Source organism: Oncorhynchus keta, chromosome 1 (assembly GCF_023373465.1).
Source record: "Oncorhynchus keta strain PuntledgeMale-10-30-2019 chromosome 1, Oket_V2, whole genome shotgun sequence".
Classification (NCBI taxonomy): Eukaryota; Metazoa; Chordata; class Actinopteri; order Salmoniformes; family Salmonidae; genus Oncorhynchus; species Oncorhynchus keta.
In genome coordinates, this window is record NC_068421.1 from 43,991,376 (window position 1) to 44,009,989 (window position 18,614).

General features: G+C 41.0%; 1 protein-coding gene across 6 annotated transcripts in view; it reads left to right on the forward strand.

The window, feature by feature from the left end:
* The window catches only part of LOC118385945 (prostacyclin receptor-like), a 121,007-nt gene extending 105,001 nt beyond the window's left edge, over window positions 1–16,006 (forward strand). Inside the window, exons 2-9 of one of the 6 annotated variants that reach the window (XR_004826131.2) lie at window positions 11,598–11,724; window positions 11,898–12,203; window positions 12,322–12,512; window positions 12,625–12,731; window positions 12,776–12,892; window positions 14,074–14,171; window positions 14,273–14,378; window positions 14,532–16,006. The gene's annotated coding sequence lies outside the window, so the exon portion shown is untranslated. Of the gene's footprint in view, window positions 1–11,597; window positions 11,725–11,897; window positions 12,204–12,321; window positions 12,732–12,775; window positions 12,893–14,073; window positions 14,172–14,272; window positions 14,379–14,531 lie in introns of all 6 variants that reach the window. The other 5 variants (XR_004826132.2, XR_004826128.2, XR_004826134.2 and 2 more) reach the window with 5 other exon arrangements.
* The last annotated feature ends 2,608 nt before the right edge of the window (window positions 16,007–18,614 follow it).

Below are 18,614 nucleotides of genomic sequence, written 5' to 3' on the forward strand. Positions count from 1 at the left end.
GTAGTTTTGGCGGTCGGCCATTTTGTGATCTGTAGTTCTGACAGGGGTGGCCATTTTAGTGATTGGGCAGAGCCCGTTTATTAGCTCTGCTCTCACATATCTGCCACTTATCACTCGACCCCCTTCTTTGCCACAATACACACACACATATATACACACACCCAAACAAACCAACACACACACCATTGCAAATTATATATATATAACTTTTTTTTGCAAAAAAAAATATATATATATTTATATTTATATTTCATAAGTCAAAACATGAGTAGATTCAAGTGTTTTTCAGATAGTCCTTCCCGTCTGTGTCAGATGTGCCCTCAGACACAGTACATTTTTCTGTATTCACAAAAAACAGACCTCAATCAATAATTAACATTGACATGGAACATACATTAGTGACATTCCTCAAATAGCAAACAAGAATCAACCAGCTTCCTCCTAGTGTCAGACACCGAGGTCAAGCACAAGTTACACAACAGAGCTAGGTAGACAAAAACTACCCACCCCCAAAACATGTGTCTGGACTCAAGAAGACATATCACCTCTCTTAGGAATGTCTGGTAGCCTAACTGTCTGAATGCCTCTGACTGGAAAAAGGGAAGTGAAGTACAGAATGGGAGGAGACCCTTGGCTGGGAGAAGACCCTTGGCTGGGAGGAGACCCTTGGCTGGGAGGAGACCCTTGGCTGGGAGGAGACCCTTGGCTGCAAAGGTAGACTCCCTGTTGAAATATGAGTCAGTAGTTTGTATAACTTAAGTAGTGTCTGCCCACAGAATTCTACAACATCTGGCATTCACACATTGCACACACACACACGCACACTTTGTATCAACATCCATCCATGTCTCAGACATAAACATACAAAGATGCACACCCAGTCTCAGAAAGTGGGAAAACACTTTCCACAGTTATAGTACAAACACGTACATGCACACACTAGCAGACCCTTGGCTAGGAGCAGACCCTTGGCTAGGAGCATGCTCAGACATAAACATACAAAGATGCACACCCAGTCTCAGACAGTGGAAAAACACTTTCCACAGTTATAGTACAAACATGTACATGCACACACTACATTCTGTTGAAGATGACGGGATCTAATTGTTAGCCTTTATGCACTCTGAACTGTGCTTGCAGACAGTGATAACCTCACGTCTTTGGGATAAACTGCCTGGCTAGGTTCATCTACCCACAGTTTCCACCCTACAGAGCAACTCACTTGTGTCCGCTTCAGCAGATTTCATACTGAGGGTACAAGGTCTCTTTTCCACAGCAGCGTTTGCCTGGATTGTTGAGATGAACGTGTGACTCACACACACCATGTCACAGGATGGCAGATACGAGTGGCCACATGTGTAGCACTGGTGCCCAGCCAGGGGACAATGGGTCTAAAAAAATGCACAGATACATCCCTGTAGTGTACAGCATTGTCTTCATGGCTTGACCAACAACTACTCAACAGACAGATGGGTGGTTTAGCTGTTTGACTCGACTTTGACTGAGATGAGAATGAACCCTAATGTAGTGGAGGATGTTCAATGAACTAGGCTTTAGCTGTAGGCCTTAGGTCTGTGGGTTAACAGACAGGTTGTCTCCAAGCACCCTATTGGACAGCTTCCCGGCACAGCAGATCTTGATGACTGGATTGTAAAACCTGAGACAAAGATTTTTATTTATTTAACCAGATAGGCAGGTTGAGAACAAGTTCTCATTTACAATTGCGACCTGGCCAAGATAAAGCAAAGCAGTTCGACACATACAACAACAGAGTTACACATGGAGTAAAACAAACATACAGTCATTAATACAGTAGAAAAATAAGTATATATACAATGTGAGCAAATGAGGTGAGATTAGGGAGGTAAAGGAAAAAAAGGCCATGGTGGCAAAGTAAATACAATATAGCAAGTAAAACACGGGAATGGTTGATTTGCAGTGGAAGAATGTGCAAAGTAGAGATAGAAATAATGGGGTGGAAAGGAGCAAAATAAATAAATACAGTAGGGAAAGAGGTAGTTGTTTGGGCTAAATTATAGATGGGCTATGTACAGGTGCCGTAATCTGTGAGCTGCTCTGACAGCTGGTACTTAAAGCTAGTGAGGGAGATAAGTGTTTCCAGTTTCAGAGACTTTTGTAGTTCGTCCCAGTCATTGGCAGCAGAGAACTGGAGGGAGAGGCGGCCAAAGGAAGAATTGGTTTTGGGGGTGACCAGAGAGATCACTGGAGGATGTGCTACAGTTGGGTGCTGCTATGGTGACCAGCGAGCTGAGAGAAGGGGGGACTTTACCTAGCAGGGTCTTGTAGATCACCTGGAGCCAGTGGGTTTGGCGACGAGTATGAAGCGAGGGCTAGCCAACGAGAGCGTACAGGTCTCAGTGGTAGGTAGTAAATGGGGCTTTGGTGACAAAACGGATGGCACTGTGATAGACTGCATCCGATTTATTGAGTAGGGTATTGGAGGCTATTTTGTAAATGACATCGCTGAAGTCGAGGATTGGTAGGATGGTCAGTTCTACAAGGGTATGTTTGGCAGCATGAGTGAAGGATGCTTTGTTGCGAAATAGGAAGCCAATTCTAGATTTAACTTTGGATTGGAGATGTTTGATGCGAGTCTGGAAGGAGAGTTTACAGTCTAACCAGACACCTAGGTATTTGTAGTTGTCCACATATTCTAAGTCAGAAACCGTCCAGAGTAGTGATGTTGGACAGGCGGGCAGATGCACGCAGCGATCGTTTGAAGAGCATGCATTTAGTTTTACTAGCATTTAAGAGCAATTGGAGGCCACGGAAGGAGAGTTGTATGGCATTGAAGCTCGCCTGGAGGTTAGTTAACAGTGTCCAAAGAAGGGCCAGAAGTATACAGAATTGTGTCGTCTGCGTAGAGGTGGATCAGAGACTCACCAGCAGCAAGAGCGACATCATTGATGTATACAGAGAGGAGAGTCGGTCCAAGAATTGAATCATGTGGCACCCCCATAGAGACTGCCAGAGGCAAGGTCAACAGACCCTCCGATTTGACATACTGAACTCTACCAGAGAAGTAGTTGGTGAACCAGGCAAGGCAATCAATTGAGAAACCAAGGCTATCGAGTCTGCCGATGAGGATGTGATGATTGAGAGTCGAAAGCCTTGGCCAGGACACTGAATTCGGCTGCACAGTATTGTTTCTTATCGATGGCGGTTAAGATATCGTTTAGGACCTTGTGCGTGGCTGAGGTGCACCCATGACCAGCTCTGAAACCAGATTACATAGCGAAGAAGGTATGGTGGGATTCGAAATGGTCTGTAATCTGTTTGTTGACTTGGCTTTCGAAGACCTTAGAAAGGCAGGGTAGGAAAGATATAGGTCTGTAGCAGTTTGGGTCAAGAGTGTCCCCCACTTTGAAGAGGGGGATGACCACAGCTGCCTTCCAATCTTTGGGAATCTCAGATGACACGAAAGAGAGGTTGAACAGGCTAGTAATAGGGGTGTAATAAATAAAGCTAGCTCCGTAATAAAGCTAGAACCATGGTAGTGACCTGGACGGAGGGAGGACAGATGGTGGTGATTAGATCAAGATTGGATAATGATTTGTTTAACCTGGCAGCAAATACTGTACAGATAGTAAAAGCAGCATCCATACAATAGTGTGATGACTGCTGAACAAAACTGGTCGCCTGTTAGAAAATGGACTTCTCTTTCAACCAACATATTTGGTACATTACAGCCTTGTAGAGAAATGTTCAAAGGAAAAAATCTAATTAATTTTGGAGTTTCCCCAACGCCTACATAATTCCAGCAGCTGCCAAGACGTTGTGAAACCATCTGCTGGGTGTAATATCTGATAACCGATTAGATGCTCAAGAGGGCTACATTAAAGAGGTTCTGGTTGTTGTAGGGCTGTTGCAGTGACTGTGGTAGTCGATTACATTACCGCCACCCCAGATCCAGTCATGACTACATCCCCTTGACCTTTGAGTCACGGTAATCTCCTATTAACTCTGTACGTGAATGGTGCATGGGTAGTACCCATCTCACTAACGTCACAACCCGGCTCTCAGATGGGGACAAACAATGGAGTTCACACGTTGGCAGCTGAGTAACAAAAATATTAATTAAACAACTAAGAGTTGTAGTAAAACTACAAAGGAAAACAAACTTAGGTTAGGCATAATACTGCCCCCTTTGGATGAATTTCGTGCCCATAGTAAACTGAAAAAAAATCTGTCCAAAATTGCTAATATATGCATATAATAATTATTATTGGATAGAAAACACTAAAGCTTCTAAAACCGTTTGAATTATGTCTGTAAGTATAGCAGAACTCACAAGGCAGGCAATCTCCCAAACTAGTTTTGGAATCATGAAAGTTGTGGCAACTTTGACGTCATCGCCCCCACCCTTCCCAACCAGCTATGGATCTGGAGACACTTTCTATGTCTTCCACTAGATGTCCTCATTCAGTAGAGCGTTTAATTGTGCAAATCCCGTGAGTTTTGACCCTTTGGGAGGCAAAAGATTGAGTGTCGTGAGAAAATACATGCGCGTTAGGGCGCGAATTGGACAAAGCCCTTCCTCTGTTCCAGCTTGCCTCAGAAGAAGTATGGTTGTCCGGTTGAATTGAGAATTGTTTTGTATGTTTATAACATCCTAAAGCTTGATTCTGCACTTAGTTTGACCAGTTTAGTCGACATATAATATGTAATTTTGAAGTTTTGATGCGCAACTGTTCGGGACCAGAAGTAATTTTGGGTGCATTTCAGCTGAAAGTGCTAGCAGATGCTACTATAAGGACACACGAATTGAAACAAAACAATGTATTGGGTGAGTATGACTCCTTCCACAACATTCTGATCGAAGACCATCAAAGGTAAGGGAATATTTATGTTGTAATTTTGTATTTCTGTTGACTCCAACATAGCGGAGAAATATTGCTTACGTCTGAGCGCCGTCTCAGATTATTGCATAGTGAACTAATTCTGTAACGTTAAAAATAAATGTAACACAGCGGTTGCATTAAGAACCAGTGTATCTTTCTAACTATATGTAGAACATGTATATTTAGTCAAAGTTTATGATGTGTATTTCTGTTATCTGGCGGAGCTATCTATAATTTCTCCGGACATTTTTGAGTATTTTCTGAACATGGCGTCAATGTAAACGGAGATTTATGGATATAAATGGCATATTATTTTAAAAAACATAAATGTACTGTGTAACATGTCCTATTACTGTCATCTGATGAAGATTTTCAAAAGTTTAGTGAATTATATTTCTTTTAATCCTGCGTTTGTGATTGCATCTTTTGTTCAACAAAATGGCTGTATATCATCTGTGTCTTTGTGGTGGTTTGACAAAAATATGTGCTATGTTTTCGCCGTAAAACATTTTAGAAATCTGACACGCTGGGTAGATGAACAAGGTGTTTATCTTTCATTTGAGCTATTGGACTTGTTAATGTGTGGAGGTTAAATATTTCTAAGAATATTTTTGCATTCTGTGCGCCACTCTTTCAGTTGAGCGGGGGGGTGTGGTACCCCTTGGGGAACATGTACCGTTAACAGGATTTATGCAGTGTGAATGTAGGCATGTGAGGGGTGTAATGGAGAAGGTAAAATGTGTTAAAAGGTGCACATAATCAACAAACCAAAATCAACTAGATCACAAAACAGTACTTGAGGAGAGAGCGAGGACTGGGCACCAGGAACTTTTATCTACTAGTTGATCCCAAACCCAGGTGTAACTTGTCACCTTAACGATCCAATCAGCTCCACCTGTTCCCAATCTGCAGATAAAAGCACAAACACAGAGCAAAACAGGTAGGCAGGTATTTTGATTTATTCAGGGCTGTCCAATTGAGTCTCATTTGCAAAAAAAAAAATCATCAACAACAAAATATAAAAACTACAAGACAGCTATAAATACATTAAATCAGGTCAATACATGTTATAATAGTCATTTGAAACAATTGCACACGTCAGTAAACAGATTTAACAGTTTTAAGCTGCACTATCGGCACCAGGGAATCTAGGTGTAATTTGTTTTGTAAGGTATTAAAGACCTGTAGTGGGTTGAAACTAAAGATGGATTTACCAGACTTTGTGGAGACAAGCAGGACCTCAAGAATGAACCAACCCTGTGAATGGGTTTGGTATCTCATTTTCAATTTCACCAGGGAAGTGAGGTATGTTGGAAGCTTGTGGAGCATGGCTTTGTAAACATGAAGGGAGTACTGAAGTGATCTACGGGACTTTAGTCCAGCCGACCTTCTGATGCAGTGATGAGTATTAAAACTATCACCTGTAATAAAGTGAAGGGCGTTATGTTAGACAGCATCGAATGGTATAAGAGAAGTGGCTGCTGCATTCTGGTAAATGGTGTCACCATAGTCGAACTGGCAGGAAAGTTGACTGCACAATTTGCTTCTTGCTGTTCATGGAGAGGCAAGATCTATTTCTAAAAAAAGATGCCAACTTTAATTCTTTGTTTTAACTCATCCGTAAGTTTTTTAAACTTTAGATCTTTATCAATCCAAATGCAAAGATATTTTTGTCAGGAACCCGCTCGATAAAGAGCCACCCAATGAGTGAATATGTTGCCCATCAGACATTTTTCTGTGAATTAGAGAACATGTTTAGTTTTTCCCGCATTAAGTACAAGTTATAACTCAACAAGGCTTTCTGTAATACAACAAAATCAGGTTGTATTTTTAATGTACAGTACCAGTCAAAAGTTTGGACACTGTGTGCTCCCTCTCCGGCCTCTAGGTCACCAGGCGCACACCTTTCACCATTGTTACGGGCGTCCTTAGACTCACCTGGACTCCATAACTTCCCTGATTACCTTCCCTATATATGTCACTCCCTTTGGGTCCTTCCACAGGCATCATTGTTTCTGTTTCTTGTCTGTGTTGTTCTTGTTTTGGATTATGGTTTCATTTATTTATGGATTTTTTTATGGCTGTTTCAGAGCAGTGGCTTCTTCCTTGCTGAGCGGCCTTTCCGGTTATGGACTCGTTTTACTGTGGATATAGATAGTTTTGTACCTGTTTCCTCCGGCATCTTCACAAGGTCCTTTGCTGTTGTTCTGGGATTGATTTGTACTTTTCGCACCAAAGTACGTTCATCTCTCGGAGGCAGTACGTGTCTCCTTCCTGAGCAATTGGACGGCTGCGTGGTCCCATGGTGTTTATACTTGCGTACTATTGTTTGTACAAATGAACGTGGTGCCTTCAGGCAGTTGGAAATTGCTCCCAAGGATGAACCAGATTTTTGGAGGTCTAAAAAGAAAATTCTGACGTCTTGGCTAATTTCTTTTGATTTTCCCTTGATGTCAAGCAAAGAGGCACTGAGTTTGAGGGTAGGCCTTGAAATACATCCACAGGTACACCTCCAATTGTCTCAAATGATGTCAATTAGCCTATCAGAAGCTTCTAAAGCCATGACACCATTTTCTGGAATTTTCCGAGCTGTTTAAAGGCACAGTCAACTTAGTGTATGTAAACGTCTGACCCACTGGAATTGTGATACAGTGAATTATAAGTGAAATAATCTGTCTGTAAACAATTGTTGTAGAAATTACTTGTCATGCACAAAGTAGATGTCCTAACCGACTTGCCAAAACTATAGTTTGTTAACAAGAGATGTGTGGAGTGGATGAAAACCAGTTTTAATGACTCCAACCTAAGTGTATGTCAACATCTGACTTCAACTGTATGTCAAGTAGAGGCACTATGGGCTCAAGTATATCTGCCTCACCAGGCACCCATATTGGTATGATGTGTGTATTGACCTCCTAGCTCTAAGGTGTCCTGTCTGGATGACTTATGCACTGGGTTTGACCAGGCTACAGATAGTAACAGAGATGTATTTATCTTTGTGATTTTGGAAGGATCACAATAATTTAAATATAACTAAATGAATGAGATATACCAAGATCTGTGGTTTGAAACAAATGGTTAATGATACTTCTAGATCATCAACTGAGATGGGTCACAGTTCAGACACATGCATTAATCTGATCTTCTGTAATATACCATTGCAATGCTTAAAAGCCAGATCAATGCCAGTGGGCTGGACAGACAATAATATTGTGGTCAAAGAAACCCCCAAAGATTGTGGTCAAGATACATTTCTAAACATTTAATCATGAGCAATTTCAACATTATTTGGATGCTGTACCCTGGGAGCTGATTTATCTAGAGGATGATTTAAATCCCGCTACATAAAATGTAATTGATTTGCTCACTGGAGTAATGGATTATCACTGGAGTAATGGATTATCACTGGAGTAATGGATTATCACTGGAGTAATGGATCCCAGTAAGAAAGAGTACAGTTGGGGCTCGTCCATCTCCATGGATTGATGATGAGCATTCATGGATATAGTCTGCTACGCATTTTCTCAAAGAAATATGGCAAGTCAGCAGACAAATCTATAGTAGAAATTGATTAACAGAATCATAAAACACTACGTGACTATGCAGTTCAATTAAATTGCAAGAAAATAACTTTGTTTTACAAAAATGCTTTTATCTATTGTTTAAAATTATTCAGAAAAGGGATGGAATACGGGGCTTACTTTATTGTTTTTTTAAAACCTTTTTTTTAACCAGGTAGGCCAGTTGAGAACAAGTTCTCATTTACAACCTTGACCTGGCCAAGATAAAGCAAAGCAGTGTGACAAAAACAACACAGAGTTACACATAAACAAACGTACAGTCAATAACTAAAAATAGGAAAATCTATGTACAGTGTGTGCAAATGTAGAAGAGTAGGGAGGTAGGCAATAAATAGGCCATAGAGGTGAAAATAATTCAAATGTAACATTAATACTGGAGATGATGAATGTGCAAGTAGAGATACTGGGGTGCAAAAGAGCAAGAGGTTAAGTAATAATATGGGGATGAGGTAGTCGGGTGTGCTATTTACAGATTGGCTGTGTACAGGTACAAGCTGCTCAGACAGCTAATGGTACATCTATCTCATCATGCCCATCTAGTGTGGAGGTTGACGGGAGAACAATAACAAAACCAGCTGATAGTTTTCAATCATTATACATATATATTTATGTATGGAAGCATGCTAAGTTGTGTCAAATCCTGAAAGACAGCAAAGAACCCATTACTCCTGCCAATAGTCAACCAATCAGTCTACTCCCTTCACTCACTAAGATATTGCAGGGTATTGCGAGTAGACAAATATGGGAGTATATAGAAAATAATGATCTGGTCATAGTCAATCAGCATGCTTATCGCAAAAAAACATTCCACTACCACTGTATTGATTGACATGACTAGCCAGTGGCTCAATGCTATGCATAATGTCAGTTTTGTGGATAAACAACTTTTTGATTTCAGTACAGCATTTGATTTAGTGGATCATTATTAAAATTATTGCATTATGGGTTTGCATCAGCAAGTGAAATTAGGAGGCTGCAGATTGCACAGAACAAAGTAGCAAGGATCGTTTTAAGGTGGAGATATGGTTCTTCATGCATAATGCTCATGGGTGAACGTTATCAACAAGATAATAGCAAAAAGCATGCTTATTTTATTTCACAATGTACACCATTTAAACAGTATTCAGTTGGTAAGAGACAGACATTCAGTCTGTGTTATCCCGGAAGAAAAGGGAAATAGGCAAACTAACATTTAGATTCAAAGAAATTAAATAATGTATCTGAGCAAACCAGAAACTTTTCAATATATAAATTAAACACTACTTTAGAACAATTTAAATAAAATAAATTGGAAGGTTGTGCAGGTCTATGTTGGATGAAGGAATCAATCTCTCTTTTCAGAAAATGTGAAAAAAAATGGTGATGGTTCATCACTGTTTAATCTTATTGCAAATGTACTGTCCATTTGCAATATGTTTCAATGGGCATTTACCATCACAAATTTGATATGCTCAAAAATACTGCAGAAATGTGAAATTGACTGGCCCGATGAACTCGGAATGGCCAGGCAGTGATAGTGGTTCCTCTCCATCAATCATTGGTGACATGAGAGAGAAAATTACCAATGGGCCCACTATTAGATGGGCATGGGTGGGGGGTGATCCCTACTCAGCCATAGACCCCTTGCACCCCCTAAAGGCATTAAAAAAAACATTTTAAAGATTTGCTCCTGTTAACCCGTTCCAATCACCAGGTGCACGGCTGTCATTTACAGATACAGTCAAAATGCGTTACACACAGGTGTTAGCAAAATCACATGTTATAACATTCTATCTCTTGAACTGTCATGGACTGTCAGTCTATGCATTTGAGAGGGATTGCATTTCCACAGCCCAGTCCTTCAGTTGTATACAAAACAGGTGACTGTGTTGCGGTTTTAAAAAACATACATATTTATCTGTAACGTAGGCGCAGGGAGTCAAGAAACAAGTGCAGTTGGTGAGTTTAATAATAATGAACATGGAACGACACAAAACATGAAGCGTCTTACATGGAAACATAAACATTACTACCTGACGACTACTATCAGAAGGGTACTATATAAAGGATGAGTTATGAAGTCCAAGTGTGACTGATGATGAGACGCAGGTGTGCGTAATGATGGTTGCCAGGTGTGCATAAAGATGGGTTTCCAGGTCCTGTGGTTAGTAAACCGGCACAACGTCTACCACCGGAGCGGGGGAGCAGGAGTAGACGTGGCAGTACCCTTCCCCCCCTCCCCTCAAATGATGTTGAGATCTAGAATGTCATCCACCGAAACCAACACTGCTCCTCTGGACCGTACACTTTCCAGTCCACTAGGTACTGGAGCCGAACCCCACAAATTCCGGAGTCCAGGAAGGATCTGACTGTATGGACGGGGCTTCACTCGATGTCCAAGGGAGGCGGATGGGGTGTCGTGGGGGGTGGAATCAGCCAGGGGACCAGGAACCACCGGCCTGTGGAGGAAAACATGAAACGATGGTGAGATCTGGTAGTTAGTGGGGAGTTGTAATCTGTAAATTACCTCGTTGACCTTCCAGAGGACCTAGAACAGCCCCACAAACTGGGGACTCAGGTTCTTACAGGGCAGGCGGAGCGGGATGTTTCTGGTGGAGAGCCAGACACGAGGACCTGAGCCCTAGGACCGTGCCCCAGGACCGTGCCCCAGGACTACCTGACATGATGGCTCCTTGCTGTCCCCAGTCCACCTGACTGTGCTGCTGCTCCAGTTTCAACTGTTCTGCCTTATTATTATTCGACCATGCTGGTCATTTATGAACATTTGAACATCTTGGTCATGTTCTGTTATAATCTCTACCCGGCACAGCCAGAAGAGGACTGGCCACCCCACATAGCCTGGTTCCTCTCTAGGTTTCTTCCTAGGTTTTGGCCTTTCTAGGGAGTTTTTCCTAGCCACCGTGCTTTTACACCTGCATTGTTTGCTGTTTGGGGTTTTAGGCTGGGTTTCTGTACAGCACTTTGAGATATCAGCTGATGTACGAAGGGCTATATAAATAAATTTGATTTAATTTGATTTGATTTGATCAACAGGATGCATGATCAACCTACGCTTCTGATGGGGATCACATTCTATTACATCTGAAATTATGATTTGAATGAATGTCATATCAGAGAGCACACAATGTTTAAATGTGTCACTTTGTGCTTAAAGGTCAGTACCCTGTCTAGCCTGCCAGAAGTTTGGGAGGGCAAAGACTGTGGCACTGGAGTTGAAGCCCATCAAAGCTCTTTCACCACGGCACATGATCTGTAAGTGTCCCAACTCAAATCTTTCCCTGGTAAGTTGTTTTGTAATGGTTACTTTATTTGACCACAGCAGAGTTCAATATTATAGAATGTGTGTGTCAGTATAATGTGTGTGTCAGTATAAAACTGCATACTGTATGATAGATACAGGTAAGAATAAAACAAAAATAAATACAAATCTTCTCTTTTACACTTTAAATGTTAGCGGTGGACTTCATCGGACCCTTCACAAAATCCAAGAACGGCAACAGCTGGGGTCTGACGGTGATCGATCACTTTACCAAGTAGGTGGAGGCAATACCCATTATGGTCAGTAAAGGAAGAGTACGTGCTTAACTCTAAATTCCCTTCCATAACCCATTAAAAAGGGTGCTTGGAACCAAAACTCGATTTTCGTTTTGTATGATAATCATTATGGACGAGACTGGCGAGGCTACCTCCAAGGCGACGATGATCTTCAACACCCACTGTTCTCCTGAGGTCATCTTGAGTGACCGAGGTCATGAACAAGGTACGGATGTTCTAGGTCATATTCTGTCATCAATGGTTTGTTTTATTTATTTTTTACAATTTGTTTGTGTTTTCCCATGGTACATCAGACATCTTTCAATATCTTACATTTTCAATAGATATAGTTTTCCTACCCCCTGCTCGGGGGTTGGTGAAATGGGCCAATCAAACCCTCAAGACTGCCATGGACATATTCCTTAATTGGAACCAGGAACGGTGGGAGAACAACCTGAAGGTAATTCTCTTTGCACACAACAGCAGCATCCAGGCCTCCACCTTATACGGACGGGAGCCGCAGCTGTTGACTGAGGTAAACAATGCAATTTTGTATACAATTATTGCATGTACTGTAGTCTTTCAAATGTGTGATTGACTGAGTTATGTTGTTTGTCTATTGCTATTTTTGTATAACGTACTTTCAGATACATACACCCCACCTGATGTGGGGGAAATTGTCGAACCAGATCAGAACACTTCGAGTACTACCTTCAAGGCACGGAAGGAGAAGGATGTGGCGGTTTTTGACCAGGTAAAAATGATTGTAATTGCATTTATTCCTATAATCAATTAAAGTGAGACGAAACATCGACAAGGCGTAGGAGAAACAGAAGGAGAGCTACCGGAGCAGACTCAAGAAGGGGACCAAGTGCTTCGACATCCAGGCAAATTATTTGGTTTGGAAGGACGAAAGTAAGGCGAGACCTGGGAAACCTCACTGTACCTTTTCTCCAAGCTGGGGTCACAATCTGTTAAAACCTCTTACGGATAGGGGAGACGCTAGAGTCTCAACTGGCCAATTGCCAGGGGAAATGCAGAGCGCCAGATTCAAATAAAATGCTATAAAATTCAAACTTTCATTAAATCTCACATGTACGATACTCAATTAAAGCTACACTCGTTGTGAATCCAGCCAACATGTCAGATTTAAAAAATGCTTTTCGGTGAAAGCATAAGAAGATATTATCTGATAGCCTGCACCCATCTGCACCAGCAGTAAACAAAGGAGCTAGCGTAGCAGGAGCTACACAAAACGCTGAAATAAAATATAAAATATGCATTACATTTGACGAGCTTCTTTTGTTGGCACTCCAATATGTCCCATAAACATCACAATTGGTCCTTTTGTTCGATTAATTCCATCCATATATATAGAAAATGTCCATTTATAAAGTGTGTTTGATCCAGAAAAAAACAGCTTACAAAAACACAACGTCACTACAAAATATTTCAAAAGTTGCCTATAAACTTTGCCAAAATAATTCAAACTACTTTTGTAATACGTTAGGTATTTTTAAACGTTATTAATCGATCAAATTGTAGACGGGGCAATCTGTATTCAATACATGATCGAAAAGAAACCAGCTCTGCTCTTGACGTCTTGCGCAACAAAAGTTTCCCCAGTTCTGAGTTGGCCTACTTCTTCAAAGGAATAACCTCAACCATATTCCAAAGACTGGCGACATCGTGTGGAAGCGGTAGGAACTGACAATTGGTTCCTATTAAATATCCAATGGCAAAGACAATATAGTGAACAGAGATAGGGGGGAAAAAATTATCTGAACAGTTAGTCCTCTGGGTTTTGCCTGCTCCATAAATTGTTATACACAGACATGATTCAAACAGTTTTAGAAACGTCAGTGTTTTCTATCCAAATCTATGAATAATATGCATGTCTTATATTCTTGGCATGAGGAGCAGGAAGTTGAAATTGGGCACGCTATTTATCCAAAAGTGAAAATTATGCCCCCTAGCTTTAAGAGGTTATTAAAGTGAATATTAAAAATCTCAGATAACGGTTTGCATTTGCACACAAAATAACCTGAAGCTAGTTTGTCTCCCTAACACTGATATTGTTCTCTTTGTCTTCCTAGGGTTACCTCGGTGGAAGCCAACAATCTTCTCCAGTTGGAGCCGTTGGACTGTCGACCACTGAAAGCCCTGGCGCCCTACGTGTAGCCCAAAAGACAAAGTATGTTAAGCTTTGGTTGACATTTGAGAAAGTAAGAAATGGTAGATATGCTGAGCTTATAAAAATGTACCTCTTCAATTTACCTCTCCAAATGACTTTAGGACCATCGACTGTCCGAGCCCCCCAGGAGGTATCCCGTCCACCAGAACAGTGAGTTCGTATCAGTCTGATTCTCTGTGCTCGGAGTTAGAGGGGGACCAGCTTGAGGTAGGCTATACCTTCCAAAACGGTTGAAAAGTACATATCTCCAATTTAAAACATTGCACTGATCCATACACTTTTCTCACAGTAAAGTGTAACCTTTGTGTTTACGTCTCTGTCTCCTACCCTGTTCCCTTTAACTTTAATCCTGTTCTCCAGGAGCTAGGGGTTCTGCCCAACACCCAGATGTGGATCCACCTGATGTCCTCAATTACCAACCACCCTCCAACTTTTCATTACATCCTCTACAGCTACTGTTGTCATGTCATTATTTTCTCAAAAAGTTATTGCTCTATCATACCGGGCACATGTGTGAGATACACAGATGAATTAAAAACACTAGCACTGCAAACATTCAGAACAAAGAGAGCAGCAGGTCCTGGACTTTGTCTCCCTCTTCAAGTCCACATTCCGAGACTGGATGCCTGTTGAGAACAAGTGACAGGCAGAACCTCCCACCCACACAGCAACATATTCCACAAACAAGAATTCAGTATTTTAGTCTGTGATTGTCATGTGAGTGTACAAAAACATCTGAAAATACTGTACCAAAAAAAGATCAACGTTTTTGTATTAAAATCATAAATATTGCCAGGTTGGTTTTCACAGCTGTTTGACAAGGTGTTCATTATTGTAAGCTATAAGGTATCCTTTGATGGTATGTATTTCTTCCATATAATTCATTGTTGTTTTCTAGGACCTACCACAGATACATATATTCAACCACCGCTATTGCGAGATTTAAAACAGATGTATCGTAGAGGACTACTGAAATTATATTATTTCAGTGTAGATAAGGGAAGGGCAGGTCGAAACAACATGACCGACAGACAAGCCAGTGTATGAATCAAAGGGATTTGCGTATGAATGGAGTGGAAATTGGCTGACTTTGTGATCTGTAATTAATATGGATGCAGGGGCACTATTGAGTCGCTTGGATGAAAGGTGCCCAGAGTAAACGGCCTGCTCCTCAGTCTCATATTATTAGTAGTATTTCATAAAAAACACTGACGTTTCTGAAACTGTTTGAATGATGTAGGGTAGCCTAGTGGTTAGAGCATTGGACTAGTAACCAAAAGGTTGCAAGTTCAAATCCCTGAGCTGACAAGGTACAAATCTGTCGTTCTGCCCCTGAACAGGCAGTTAACCCACTGTTCCTAGGCAGTCATTGAAAATAAGAATTTGTTCTTAACTGACTTGCCTAGTAAAATAAAGGTTAAAAAAATGTATGTGAGTATAACAGAACTCATAATTTCTTTGCCATTTTCAAAACATTGCAAAGTTTAAGACATGAATTTCATGTTGTAATGTTAACAAGGTATCCAAAAGTGTTTTGAAGTAATGTTTTCATTTTATTGGCTAAACTTGCTTAAAGAATTCATCACCTTGCTTCCTTTGACCATCTCTGCAGGAAGTGCAAGTCATAGGGAGGTAATGCACCAGAAGTCAGTAAACCGGGGATCCATACGCATGCACACACACACTGTGTGAAAGTTATTCATGAACAGGTCATTGATGGTTCATGGGAGATCCGTTGAAGGGAGTAGAGATGAAGGTATTGATGCAATATCATTGGTTGTTCTGGGCGGGACTTTCCTGCTGGATCTCTTGTTGCCGAGCTGAAAAGAATGAATGAAGCAAGATAATAAATTTATTTGATGCTCTGTGTTTTGTGTTGTGTAACAGGATATCACAGTGTGTTTGTATGATATCTTTTAAAAATACATTTTAAAAGGAAATAGGAAGAATTACAGTAAAAGGTGAGGAGGACCAGGGGACCGGAGCCTAAGAGTGCTAGTCTTTGATTAATGAGATGTTGCTCATAACCAGCACTGTTTGATTGAATTACAATTGTCTTGGCAGTCTTGGCTGAGTAGTGCTGTGTATGATGATGTGATTTTGCTGAGGCTTCCTTTAAAAGCACACTCCCTAAAATCTTCTTCTTGAGTTGCATTTGCTTAGGACAAACGGTAGTGTGGGATGGTGGTGCACGTTCAACCTGTGGTGGTTGATGAGTGGCCCCACATAAGTGCGTGCGTGCGTGCGTGCGTGCGTGCGTGCGTGCGTGCGTGCGTGTGTGACAGACAGACAGACAGACAGACAGACAGACAGACAGACAGACAGACAGACAGAGCAGGAAATGTTCTGGAACTCAGAAGGGGACAGACAGACAGACAGACAGACAGACAGACAGACAGACAGACAGACAGATAGACAGACAGACAGACAGACAGACAGACAGACAGACAGACAGGCTGACTAGGTCAATAATAAGGTGATTCAGTGGAAAAGTCCATCTGAGCCAGTGGAGGCTGGTGGGAGGAACTATAGGATGATGGCTCATTGTAATGGCTAGGAATTAATAAATGGAATGGAGTCAAACATGAGGTTTCCATACATTTGATGTGTTTGAGACCGTTCCATTTATTCCATTCTAGCCATTACAATGAGCCCGTCCTCCTATAGCTCCGCCCAACAGCCTCCACTGACCTGAGCATGCAAATATAGTTAGTAATTTAAAATTGGAACCACGTTCATAATTATTCCACCCTACTGTTTGTCCCAAGCAATGCAACTCACTAAGTAGGAACGTGTCCACAGTTCATGGGAAGAGGATTTTAGGGGAATTACTACAGAACCCACCCAGACCTTTAAACAAAAACACTTTCAGATAACATTGCTTCATCTAAAAGAGATCAGGTTCTTACATAAAAACCCAGTAATGTATGTTGCTCCCCGTATTCGAGAATTTTTCAGACTACTGAGCTGAATCAAACGAGCCATATCAAGAGGTACTGATCTGGCCTAACCACATCTTGCGATTTCGATATTAATAGTCTTGGAAGAGGCCTCCAATCAATAGAGTTCTTGTGCCTGGTTTTCCTTTACAATAATGTGGTCATTGCATCAAATCAAATCTTATCAGTCACACTCGCCGAATCAAACATTTCACATTACAGTGAAATGCTTACTTACAGTAACCTAACCAACAATGCAGATTTAAAAAATACAGATAAGAATAAGAGATAAAAGTAACAAGTAATTAAAGAGCAGCAGTAAAATAACAATAGCGAGACAATTGCTGTGTCTTTGGCTATGCCGGATTAAGTGATATGACATGCTATTCTATAAAATAATTTCTCCGTAATTAATATTACCTGATTGACCAGATTGAGCTAATCATGTAATTAACTAGAGTCGGGCACCACAAAATAATATTTATAGGGCTGTTATCTTCCGAATTAACTCTTAAAGACCTAGTAATATTTTACATCAATAGCAGTCAATATTAATCGTCATCTTAATTCAGTCTCATCTGAAAGTTGTAAATTGTTGGTTATCTGCATGAACCCTGGCTAACAATTTGAATCAGCAATACAAAAATTGAGTTTAATCATTTATTTACTAAATACCTAACTAATCACACATAATTAAATCATAACTTGATTACAAATTACGTCATAAAGGAAAACGTCCCTGGCGGGCGGAACAGATATGACACCTTGTTACACAAAAGAAAAGGGGCTGGGTTTGAGTGAAAGAGCAGGAAGACTGAGGAACAAAGGGAAGAAGCTGTGCTATCATAAATACAGTATCTTATGCATTCTAAATTACAGCCCATTTGGAATAGGAAAATGCAATAAATATTTACTCTGAGCTGCGCTTCGGTAGGTTGGTGGTAGATGGAAGGCCGTGTTGCCCAACCGAGTCCTTTGAAGAATGTCTCTGGTGGTCAATTGGATACGTTGTAGTAACATCTGTAACGGCTTTCTTCCTGGGAAGGAGAGGCGGACCAAAACGCAGTGTGGTTAGGGTTAAACATCTTTAATAATGACGAATACCGAGAAAACACTACAAATATACAAAACAATAAATGTGAAAACAAAAACAGTCCTGTGTGGTGAAATAAACACAGACACGGAAATAATCACCCACAAGAACCCAACACAAAACAGGCTACCTAAATATGGTTCCCAATCAGAGACAATGACTAACACCTGCCTCTGATTGAGAACCATATCAGGCCAAACACAGAAACAGACAAACTAGACACACAACATAGAATGCTCACACAGCTCACGTCCTGACCAACACTGAAACAAGGAAAACACACAAGAACTATGGTCAGAACGTGACAACATCGGTGTGTGGTAGACTGGATACTCTTTCTGTTCTTTCCTAGCACGCATGTGCAGTTGCTGTGGCTAACTCAATGGCTAGGAGGTATCACTTTTGTAGTGA